Source organism: Saccostrea cucullata, unplaced genomic scaffold (assembly GCF_032062105.1).
Source record: "Saccostrea cucullata isolate Sc308-1 unplaced genomic scaffold, CSIRO_AGI_Scuc_v1 ctg4395, whole genome shotgun sequence".
Taxonomy (NCBI): Eukaryota; Metazoa; Mollusca; class Bivalvia; order Ostreida; family Ostreidae; genus Saccostrea; species Saccostrea cuccullata.
In genome coordinates this window covers 3638-13734 of record NW_026931128.1, presented here as the reverse complement: position 1 = coordinate 13734, position 10097 = coordinate 3638, and the positions used below count along the sequence as shown (strand labels likewise).

The following is a 10097-nucleotide window of genomic DNA, read 5'->3' as shown; positions in this document are numbered from 1 at the left end:
CATATCAAAAACAGGGATATTTATCCTTTTTGGAGTAACATTAATAAATGCCCCACGGCCAGTTCTATTTTTCCTATTTTATGTCCTTGGCTGCATGTAATCCGGCCCACCATCCCAAATGGTGTTCTTGGTAAAGCAAATAATTGACCTTCCGTTAATTATAAATAAATAATAAGTAATTTGTTCTTAATTGGTTTGAAAATAAATTATTATCTAACTCGAAATATTTATACAGGCCCACTCTCGCAATGTTCTCCTCCTTGCGACTTGGTTCAGGTACGTGTTGACATTTCAATTCGAAATTGAAATGCTCGGAATTCCTCGTGATTTTACCTTTAAATTTTTGTAAGAGTCAGTCTGACATCAAAATAATGCCACTTCCAGCGGCTTTGCTAGCAAAACTAAAGAAAAGAGGGATTGTTACCGAGGAGCAAAATAAACGTGGTGAGTATTTTCTAATAATAAACCGTACAAAAGCATATAATTTCGTAATAATTGGAGATAATGCCATGCAGGTGCATCTCGAATTTCCTCTGTAACATTATGCTCCATTTGATTTCTCTGTTTGTTGAGGTGAGTTGTTAACTTTTCAGTTGAGGAAGTAGAGGAGGTTTGCCGAGGATTACGATGATCCGATCAAAGAAAACACAGCTCCCCCGGTCACAGAGCAGGAGATGGATACGTCACATGACCAGACCAAGCCCCTGGTGTACGACGTCTCAGCCTGCCCTAACAGGTATCATTACTTATTAACGGTCTTAGTTGAAAATATACTTATCAATGTTAGAAATTACTACGTAGTTTTATGAAAATATAAAATGCGGTCAGTGTAAATGTAGATTTGATGTTATGTGTGTTTCATCTCGTGTTACTTTCACTTCAGTAATTGAGTCAAAGTGCTTAAAACAAGGTTGTAAATGTACTAGTGCTGTACTGTAGTTCTCCAAGAAAAATGTATTTACAGACCGGAGAGCTACAGTGCCACCAATTAAAAAAATGTTTAATTATTGCGCACAAAAATTTGCATTTCGTTCAGGATTAATTCTTCCAAATTCTTAACCCAATAGATAGATTAATAAATATGATAAATGTTTCTTACTCCTCTTTAATTTTCATTTCACTGCACGAAGTGCGTTGGACCAAATTATCTTGAAAACCCAAAAAAAAAACAGTATAAAGACAAAATTTTCGGTAATCTCAATTTCTGGACCAGGAGGGCTATTAACAACAAATATAATAAGTAATGTTTTGTTGTGGAAACAGTGAAAGAGTTTGTTAGGAATACACGATAAGTTATATTTAAGGAATGTTTTTAAGGCCCCTTTCCCAACCAGTGAAAATTTTTTTTTTTTGGACATTAGAAAAATATATTGTATAAAGGAGTTAATAGTGAGCTTATTTATTTAATTTTAAGTTGGGGTGGCTTTTACCCCCGGGGAAAAATGTTAAAAGAAAACCCAAAACACTGAATAAAAATGCTGTTAATTGCTTCAGTAGAGAAAATACATGTAAATAACAGGTTTAGTTAATTTATCTTGGCCCTTTAAATGTTCAGAATAGTAAAATTAATTACAAATTGAGTAATACATTGAAAATTTTTTTTTTTAAATTTAATTAAGGGCATCATCAACTGCAGAAAAATACCTTAGAATCAGAACTCTTTAGTGTGCAGTGTAGAGGGGGTTTTTAAGTTTTGTGTAGTTATTGGTGTGTAATCACAAATTTTGAGGCATATTTCATAAACCCCGTAGCGCTTCTTGAAAAATTGCCTACGTGGACTGAAAAACATTCCTTATATTTTCTTTTAACATGTTTGGAAGCAACTAAAAATACCAATATTTAATTTCTCGCTGTCCTATATCACTGCATTTTACTAACGTCACTGCAGCCTATTGTGAGTACATTAAAGACGTTTTTCCTTTTATATTTCTAATTTTACGCGTGAATGAAAAAATATTTTCAAATCAATTTCACAGTTGGCTTAGAAGAAAAAATGTAAATATTTTGGGATGACAGTTTAAAAACATGGAGAAATAAGTTGAGAAACAGAACAATTTTTTGTGAGTTATAAATATACAGTTTTTTCACTGGCTGGCACTGTAGCTCTCTGTCAATATTTTTTTTTTTAGAGCTACAGTTCTGCAGCTATAAATTACTAAATGTAGAAGAAGGGAAGGATGTTCCTTTGCTGCTGTCTGTCGGTTGTTCATTTTTTGGGGGATATCACTTTCAGTTTATTTTCTTCACAGAGATTCACATATTGAAATGAAATTTATTAGGCTTATGCAAATTTATCATAAAAATAATATTAATACCAGGTTTTCTAGGAAGTTAGGTATGATCAAGCCTTTTTTGACATACCAGTGAAAAGCATGCATTGATGCAAAATCGTGTTATGAAATAATTAGTCTACAATTTTGTTTATCTTATTTCCTGATCATTTTAAAAGGTACAATAAATCCACACCTGTGTGGAGTACTGTAAGAAGAGAGGGGGGATCCAGAAGTTTGAGCCCGCCCCCATCATGAAAAAAAAGGGGGACAGGATGTTAGGGCCCTCCCATCCCGGGGGGGGGGGAAAGTAGCTGACCCTTGACGAAATGATCTCTTGTTGAAAACTTTTTTTTAAAACCCTTTTTTTTTAAGTTTCATGATAAAATTAAAAGGATATTACAAATTACACAAAATAAATATAAGATGATACCTGCCTCTCTATTTCTATGATATAAGTATGGATACACAAGGTAAAAGTCATTATTAAAGCAAAGTATATATTCTCACTGAATGTAGTTTTACTTTTTAAGTCTATATATATTGACAAGCCATATGGATTGTTAAACCCCCGAAGTTTAAAATTACTTATCAATATAGTGTCTCCAGACTGTGTTTGAAAAAGATAGAATTATGCAGTCCTCAGTTTGAGAAAAAACTAATTACTATTTTGGTAAATTCTGATTATAAGGTCACAATGACTACAACTACCATACTTACGCCATACAGTGAATCCAGTGTTTGACTGAATTTTACAGTTGTTATTTCCCTTTTTCCAGGAATCGTTACTATTAGGAAACATAAGACCGGGAGCTGGCTTACCTGTACCCCCCCGCCCACATCACAATCTCCGCCCAGAGGATTCAGGGTGAGGGACAACAGTGTACAAATTACTGTTCTGTCATACGTAAAATTTCATGTAAAAGTGAGTTACTCTGAAGAAATTTTCTTCCAAGTTGTTGATATGGTTTAAATGTTGTTTACAGATCTCCTTGGTGACCAGCATCTGGCCTAAAGAGGCCGAGGCCAGTGACGAAGAGATGGAGACCAAGGGCTCGGAGGAGAGTGATGTGGTAGGTGAAGTAGAGCTAGTATTATTTGTAGAAGCAGATTTTTAGCAAGGATTTAATTATGGCATTATTAGCGAGGGGTTTTGGAAAACGTAAAATTAAAAATGTAAAAATTTGTAATAGCTTCTTTAGTTATCATTTTAAAATTGCGTAAATTAAATCTCGCTAAAAATAAAATACCTTTAAAAATAAATCGTTAAATTTGCATCTCACTAAAATTTCCATTTACACACGGTAGTCTTAAATTATAGCTAATAAAGACAGCTCAATTACAAATAAGCAAAATTGCCTTTCAGTATTTATAGTGTAAAAAATTTGGATTTTTTTAAAGAACAAAAAGGTTTGTGATGTTTATGCATAAAACAGAAAATTTTGTTTATAATAACAAACATTTTTTTACAAGTCCTTGGGGTTTTAAACACAATTTTATGAAATTTTTTCGGTTGTTCAACCCTAAATCTGTTAATAATGCCCACCTCTACACTTATGTATGTAAGATTTTGTTACCCAAATTTAAAAAAATTCCTCCACGTTTCTTCGTTACAAGTTCCTCCTCTTCCTCCAGCTCCTCAGACTCCGAGGATGAGTACGATAAACGTCGCCAGCCCGCGGGGTCGTCACTCTGACAACCGACGTAGGGGAGGTAAACGACAGAAGGAAGAGTGATCCCATGGATCCCGCATCCTACTAGGTCCCAAGGTCAAATAATCCTCATCTCAAAACCCCCTCCTATTCTAAATAAGAACTTAGAGACTAGGCTCTTTTGACTTGTCTTTTTTTGATACAATAAAATTATTTTCACTACTGTTATTTTACATGACAGGGGGACATGGTAAACAGGTTCACACGGGGGAGGCAAAGACAGGGGTCGATACCACAGCCTCAGGCCCACTGTTCCAGCAGCGCCCCTACCCCAGCCCCGGCGAAATCTTACGCAGGAATGGGGAACAGCCTTAAAGACATGTTGTCATCATTCTTCATATCATCGTCATTACTTTATGTTCCCCAAACGAAGTTGGGGAACATATTTTTTTTACTCTGTTTCTTATTATTATTATTTTTCTTCTCGGGAAAATTTTGTCCGCGAATGATCTTGTAAAGTACACATCCGATTAAGGGGAAACCTTTTTAGGGTAAGTAGGATGTTTTAGATTTGCGAATAAGGTCTTTTTGCCCCACGTGCTTGCAAGAGCGCGCACGTGCAAAACTTGAAATGACCAATATATAATGGATATAACCGTAACTTTTCCATTTTTGGACAAAATTTTTTAAACTCATAATGTAAGTATATATGTGTAGTATGCACAAGATTACATGGTAAAAATAGCAAGATCGCACGTGCAAGCACGTGCGCTTCGCTCTGATTGGCTGAAACTAAAGTCTCAATATCTTTCTTGTTTTTTGATAAAATCATTTGAAATTTTGAACATAGTCATACATTAGGGAGATCTACAGCCCGTAATAAAAAAATATATGAAAGCATGTGCATGCACGTGTGCTTGCAAGAGCGCGCAGGGCAAAACTTGAAATGACCAATATATAATGGATATAACCGCAACTTTTCCATTTTTGGACAAAATGTTTTGAAACTCATAATGTAAGGATATATGAGTAGTATGCACAAGATGCAGGGTCAATTTAGAAATGAGTGCAACACGTGCGCTTCGCTCTGATTGGCTGAAACTAAAGTCTAAATATCTTTGTTGTTTTTTGATAAAATCATTTGAAATTTTGAACATAGTAACGGGAGATCTACAGCCCTAATAAAAGAAATATCATGAAAGCATGTGCATGCACGTGTGCTTGCAAGAGCTCGCACGTGCAACACGAGAAATGTCCAATATAATTATAAGATAACTATTTAAATTATTGATGATATGCTTTAAAACTATATTAGAAGTATATATTAAACACAACAAGATACATGTTAAAAAAAGCAAGATCTCACGCGCATGCACGTGCATTCGCTCTGATTGGCTAAACTAAAGTCTCAATATCTTTCTTGTTTTTGACGAAATCCTTTGAAATTTTAATCCTAGGCATGTATTAGGATATCCTACTATTAGATATAGAGGAATTATCATGAAAACGCGTGCATGCACGTGCGCTGCAATCTGATTGGCTTATGCTTTCAATAGCTATAACTCCCTTGGTTTTAACCAAACAGGATGGGTTTTCTAACATGGATAGATATAATGGACTTCTACAAGAAGACATGGTCACCATGCACATGCATACACATGCATGTACGTGCGCTGCACTATTGGCTGAAATTTGTACAGCTATAACTCCCTTGGTTTTCAACCAAACGGGGTGGGATTTAGAACATAGATAGATGAAAGGACTTCTACAAGAAAGTATGGTCGCCATGCTCATGTGAGCACATGCATGCACGCGAATGGTAAAATCAAAAATACACTTGAATTAGCGTATTTTTTATACTTTTGGTTTAAATACTTTATATTTAGTATATTAAAATCTATAGATTGTGAAGACACGATTTTATGGTCATTACGCACGTGCATTCACATGCGCACGCGTGCAATGCTACAATTTGAATAAATTTGTACACTTCTGGGTAAACGTTGTTAAAGTCTCAAATGCATAGAGTTTGTCTTATTTAATGAAGCTTATGGGGAATATGGCAAAAAAAGGGGGGTTTGGGGGGAGCTTTTGGGGGAATTTAGGTCCCCGAAAATTTAGCACTAGTTATCATTGCGTTTGTATAAAATTGTCATCACAAGATTCACAACAGACTACATGTGGCAAAATCTATTTTGTTTTATTCATTGATGTCTTAGAAATATATAAAATTTAATATTATTGTGTCGTCTTTGAATAGCAATAGTTTGCACAATTCACTAAGGTACACTGTTTATATTTTGGCTCAAAGTTTTATGTTCCCCCTCCCCCCCAAATTGAAATTTAAAAAAATTAAAGTTATTACATGTAAGTTTACAATAAGGAATGTAAAACCATTTCCATATTTATTATACATGTTATGAAAGCTACAAAATTTCCAACATGAGAAAAATTATCAAAGGGACTTAAAGGGGTTCCATTGCTTGTTCAAACAATGGCTATAAAGAAACACTGATGCTTTTAAACATAAAGAAACTTTTGGCATTTTACACCTCTTAACAACAGGTACTTGCTATAGATCATTGTTAATTCATCAGCTTCACTTGTTATTTTGATGGGTATATTAGTAACTGTGTTCACCCCTTGCAATGTGGTACATGTCATCTTTTGTGGGTATAAACTATTTATAAAAAGGGGACTGATCCTATTGTATAGAGCATATCTATAAAGCCTTGGTACAATTCTAGGACTCAAGAATATAGGCATTGAATTTTTAATTTGATAAGCACACAGATGTTGAAAATATTTTTTAAAAAAAAGGATTCTATAGATATCAGTAGATGTCAAATACATTGTAATTAAAAAGATGTGACCCTGTCTGTCTATAGAATGGCTAGCACAGTAGGATGGTGCTACTTCGTGCTGGTGTTTATATTCCTCACGGGTTTAGCGAACGGCTTCCATTTGTAACACTCTTTGCCTCTCGTGAGTTTAATGGCTATCCCCCTTTTTTTTAACTGATGTTTTGCCCTTTCCCCTTTCCTGGATTTTTTACCCTTTTCTTTACCTATTATTTTTCCCTTTTTAGATACAACTTTCTTTTTTGTTTTTTTAGGTTTTGAGACAGGTTTATTTATTTTATTATTGGAGATTTCTTTGCTGTTGTAGCGGTTTTCTCCGCGGTTTTGGCTTTTTTTTTCCCTCTTCCTCAACCCTGACTGCAGCACGTGCAGCATCCTCTTCCTTCGGCATCGCTTTCTTCATCATCGACAGATTTCGAATACTGCAGAGTACAAAATATTTACAAAATAATGATAGTATGACATAAAAATATTGAAGGAGACACACATAATGAATGAAAGAATAAACTTTTGAAATAATTACTGATAATACTTTAATTAATGGATTTACACCTAAGCTTATTTATCGTTAATGCTGGATTATTTGTAGTGTATCATCTTTACTTACCAACAAAATCTGAACAGAAATCAGCAGGGAAATATCACTACAGGATGAACCCCAACAACGATAGAACCAGTAAGAACCAGACGGGGAATGAAATACCATTTCTCAATTATCTCTCGAGATGCCAAAAACCTTGGGCTTCATTTACATTTAGATACTAGTACTCTGAAATTGATATTAAATATGCTTGGTTTCTCATTGACTATATTTATTTGTTGGAGACCAAGCTCCATAACAACCACGGGAATTCCAATGAGCACTAATTGTGCTCCTTTGTAAGCTGAATTTTCTTATTATCCACAATCATGAAGAATAAATTATTTAAAAACTTCTATATGAGAAAAGCAACACCTAATTATCGTCCTTCAACTCTACATTTAAAAATTTTAATATCGACGACTTTTTATCAAATCAACAAAACACGCTGATCCTTATTAGTTTTCTTGATCTAATTAATATTATTTTATTACGTCGACTCATATACCAGATCCGGAAAAATCCCAGTACACTTTGTTTCATATTTGGATGTTTTACTGACTATAGATGATGAGGGCCCCGAATCTCTTTATAAAATAAAAAATTTTTAAAAAAATCAGTTTAATACCGTCGTTGAGGTAAAGTTAAAAAATAGATAACCCTACTGTTTTTTGGAGTGTAGTACATGTAAAAAAAAACGTTTAAATAAAATAACCGTGGCGTCTTTGGGGTTTAGAAAAAAGAAAAACTATAAAAGCCCCGTTGTTAAAGTATGATGAACTGCATTCCGGAACAGACCCAAGCCCGGTAGAGATTCCAGGGCGTCAAACGGAGTTAGGATTTCCCGGACATGACATAATCGTTGTTACAGATGATTATGAGTCACCAGCGGCGTAGGACACCTTAGCGCCGACGTAATATCCATTTGATATTGCCGTAGGAAGGGGGCATACCGACATTGTGGAAGAGCTAGTACTTAATGGCAGCGAAAGTGATAAAATCTTTGTTTACTTTATATGTACACAAAACACTGTTGTTCAAGTTTAGGGTATTTAACTAATATTGACTAATTAAACTACCTAAATAAGTGTGCTGGGGTTTCTTCTGTCCGTCTATTGACTTTTATGGACTAAAATTTTAAAAAGTTTTAATTGTGAGAAAAAAAAATGATAGGGGAGTTCAAAAAAAAATCCCTGCCAAAAATCTCAATTTAGAAGTATTTATCAAGGCCCCACTCCCATCCCACCTTTGGAAACTTATTATAACATCGTATGCCAAGAGTTTATGAGGAGAGTAGCATATAAGAAACTCATGTTAGGGAAACCTAGTTGGGGTGTTACTACGTGTAACCCGGGGACCATATGTATCATGTATCTGAAACTTACAATTCACAAAATACTGTAATCTTTTAGTAATTAACTGTATTTTGAATATTAAAAAAAAATTTTACATAACATGACCAAGAAAAAAACCGTTACGTATATTGGATAACTTCGTTAAATGGAAACCCAAATCACTGGATCTGCAACATACAATTCACTCATTCATGGGTATACGTAACAATGTGTAAAAAATAATTAGGGCTGGGGGAGGCTTCTTAAAAACAAGATGTTTTTGTAAAACACTGATGCCCCTGTATAGCATTATATAGCGAATATTAAACTTTTCTTAAATGCAACTTAAATAATTATATTAGTACCCAAAAAAATGTTTTTAAAGAAAACAAAAGAACACCTGTTCAAAAATTATGACCAAGGATAAATGTTTGAAAGGTATGACAAACTCCAAGATCAAGGGGTCAAAGATGTTGGTTTCTTTAAAAAAGTATACAAATCACATACAAATGTACATGTATGTGAAATATGAAAGCCCAGCCCTAACTGTTCAAAAAATTTTGGCCAAGGTTTAACTTTTTTAAAGGTAGGTCAAACCCCAAGGTCAAGGTTAAAGTTCTTGATATCCAATGAAAATCTTGTCCAGGGATTACATATGTGAATTACATGTATGAAAACCCTAGACCTTAAAACACAATATAGTAATGTTTTTTTTTTAAAATAATGAGGTCAAAGGCCGGGGTCAAAGTTCTGGATCCAATTTGGATTTCTCACAAGGGTTAAATATGTGAAGTATGAAAGTCCTTGCCCTTACCATTCAAAAAATAACCAAGATTAAAAGTCAAGGTCAATAGGTCAAAATTGTTAGTATTCAATGAAAGGTCTTGCCACAAAAAATAATAGGGTACATGAAAATCCTATTATCTACAGTTCAAAAGTTATGGCCAAAAAAAAAGTTTGGAATTTTTTTGGAAAAAACATGGGTCAAGAAAGGTCAAGGTCAAATTTGGTGGTCCCAAAGAAAAATCTTGTCACAAGTCATGTGAAATATGAAAGCCATGGCTCCACTAAATCAAAAAATGGATCACAAGGTAAAGTTTTTGGGGAAAACAGACACGACAAAAACTAAACCCCAATTTTGATTAGGGGGCATTAAATATGACAAAAAATTTTTAAAAACTTTAAAAAGACGCTATATTGCCTGTCTTGACCACGCAGAAAAAATCGGATATATCAGACAGGTAAATTCCTCCAAAACCCGTTGAATTCATCTTACGGCAACTAATTAGCGGGGGAGGGGGGAGGGGCATCATTACTATAATACATATCAACAAAAATACTACTACACTAAAAAGGAGGCAGGCCCCCCCTTTTTCCTCCTCCCCGTCTTCTCTGGGCCT

General features: G+C 34.5%; 1 pseudogene; it reads left to right on the top strand.

The window, feature by feature from the left end:
• Window positions 1-334: 334 nt before the first annotated feature.
• LOC134231511 (polyglutamine-binding protein 1-like) lies at window positions 335-6145 on the top strand (annotated as a pseudogene).
• Window positions 6146-10097: the final 3952 nt, after the last annotated feature.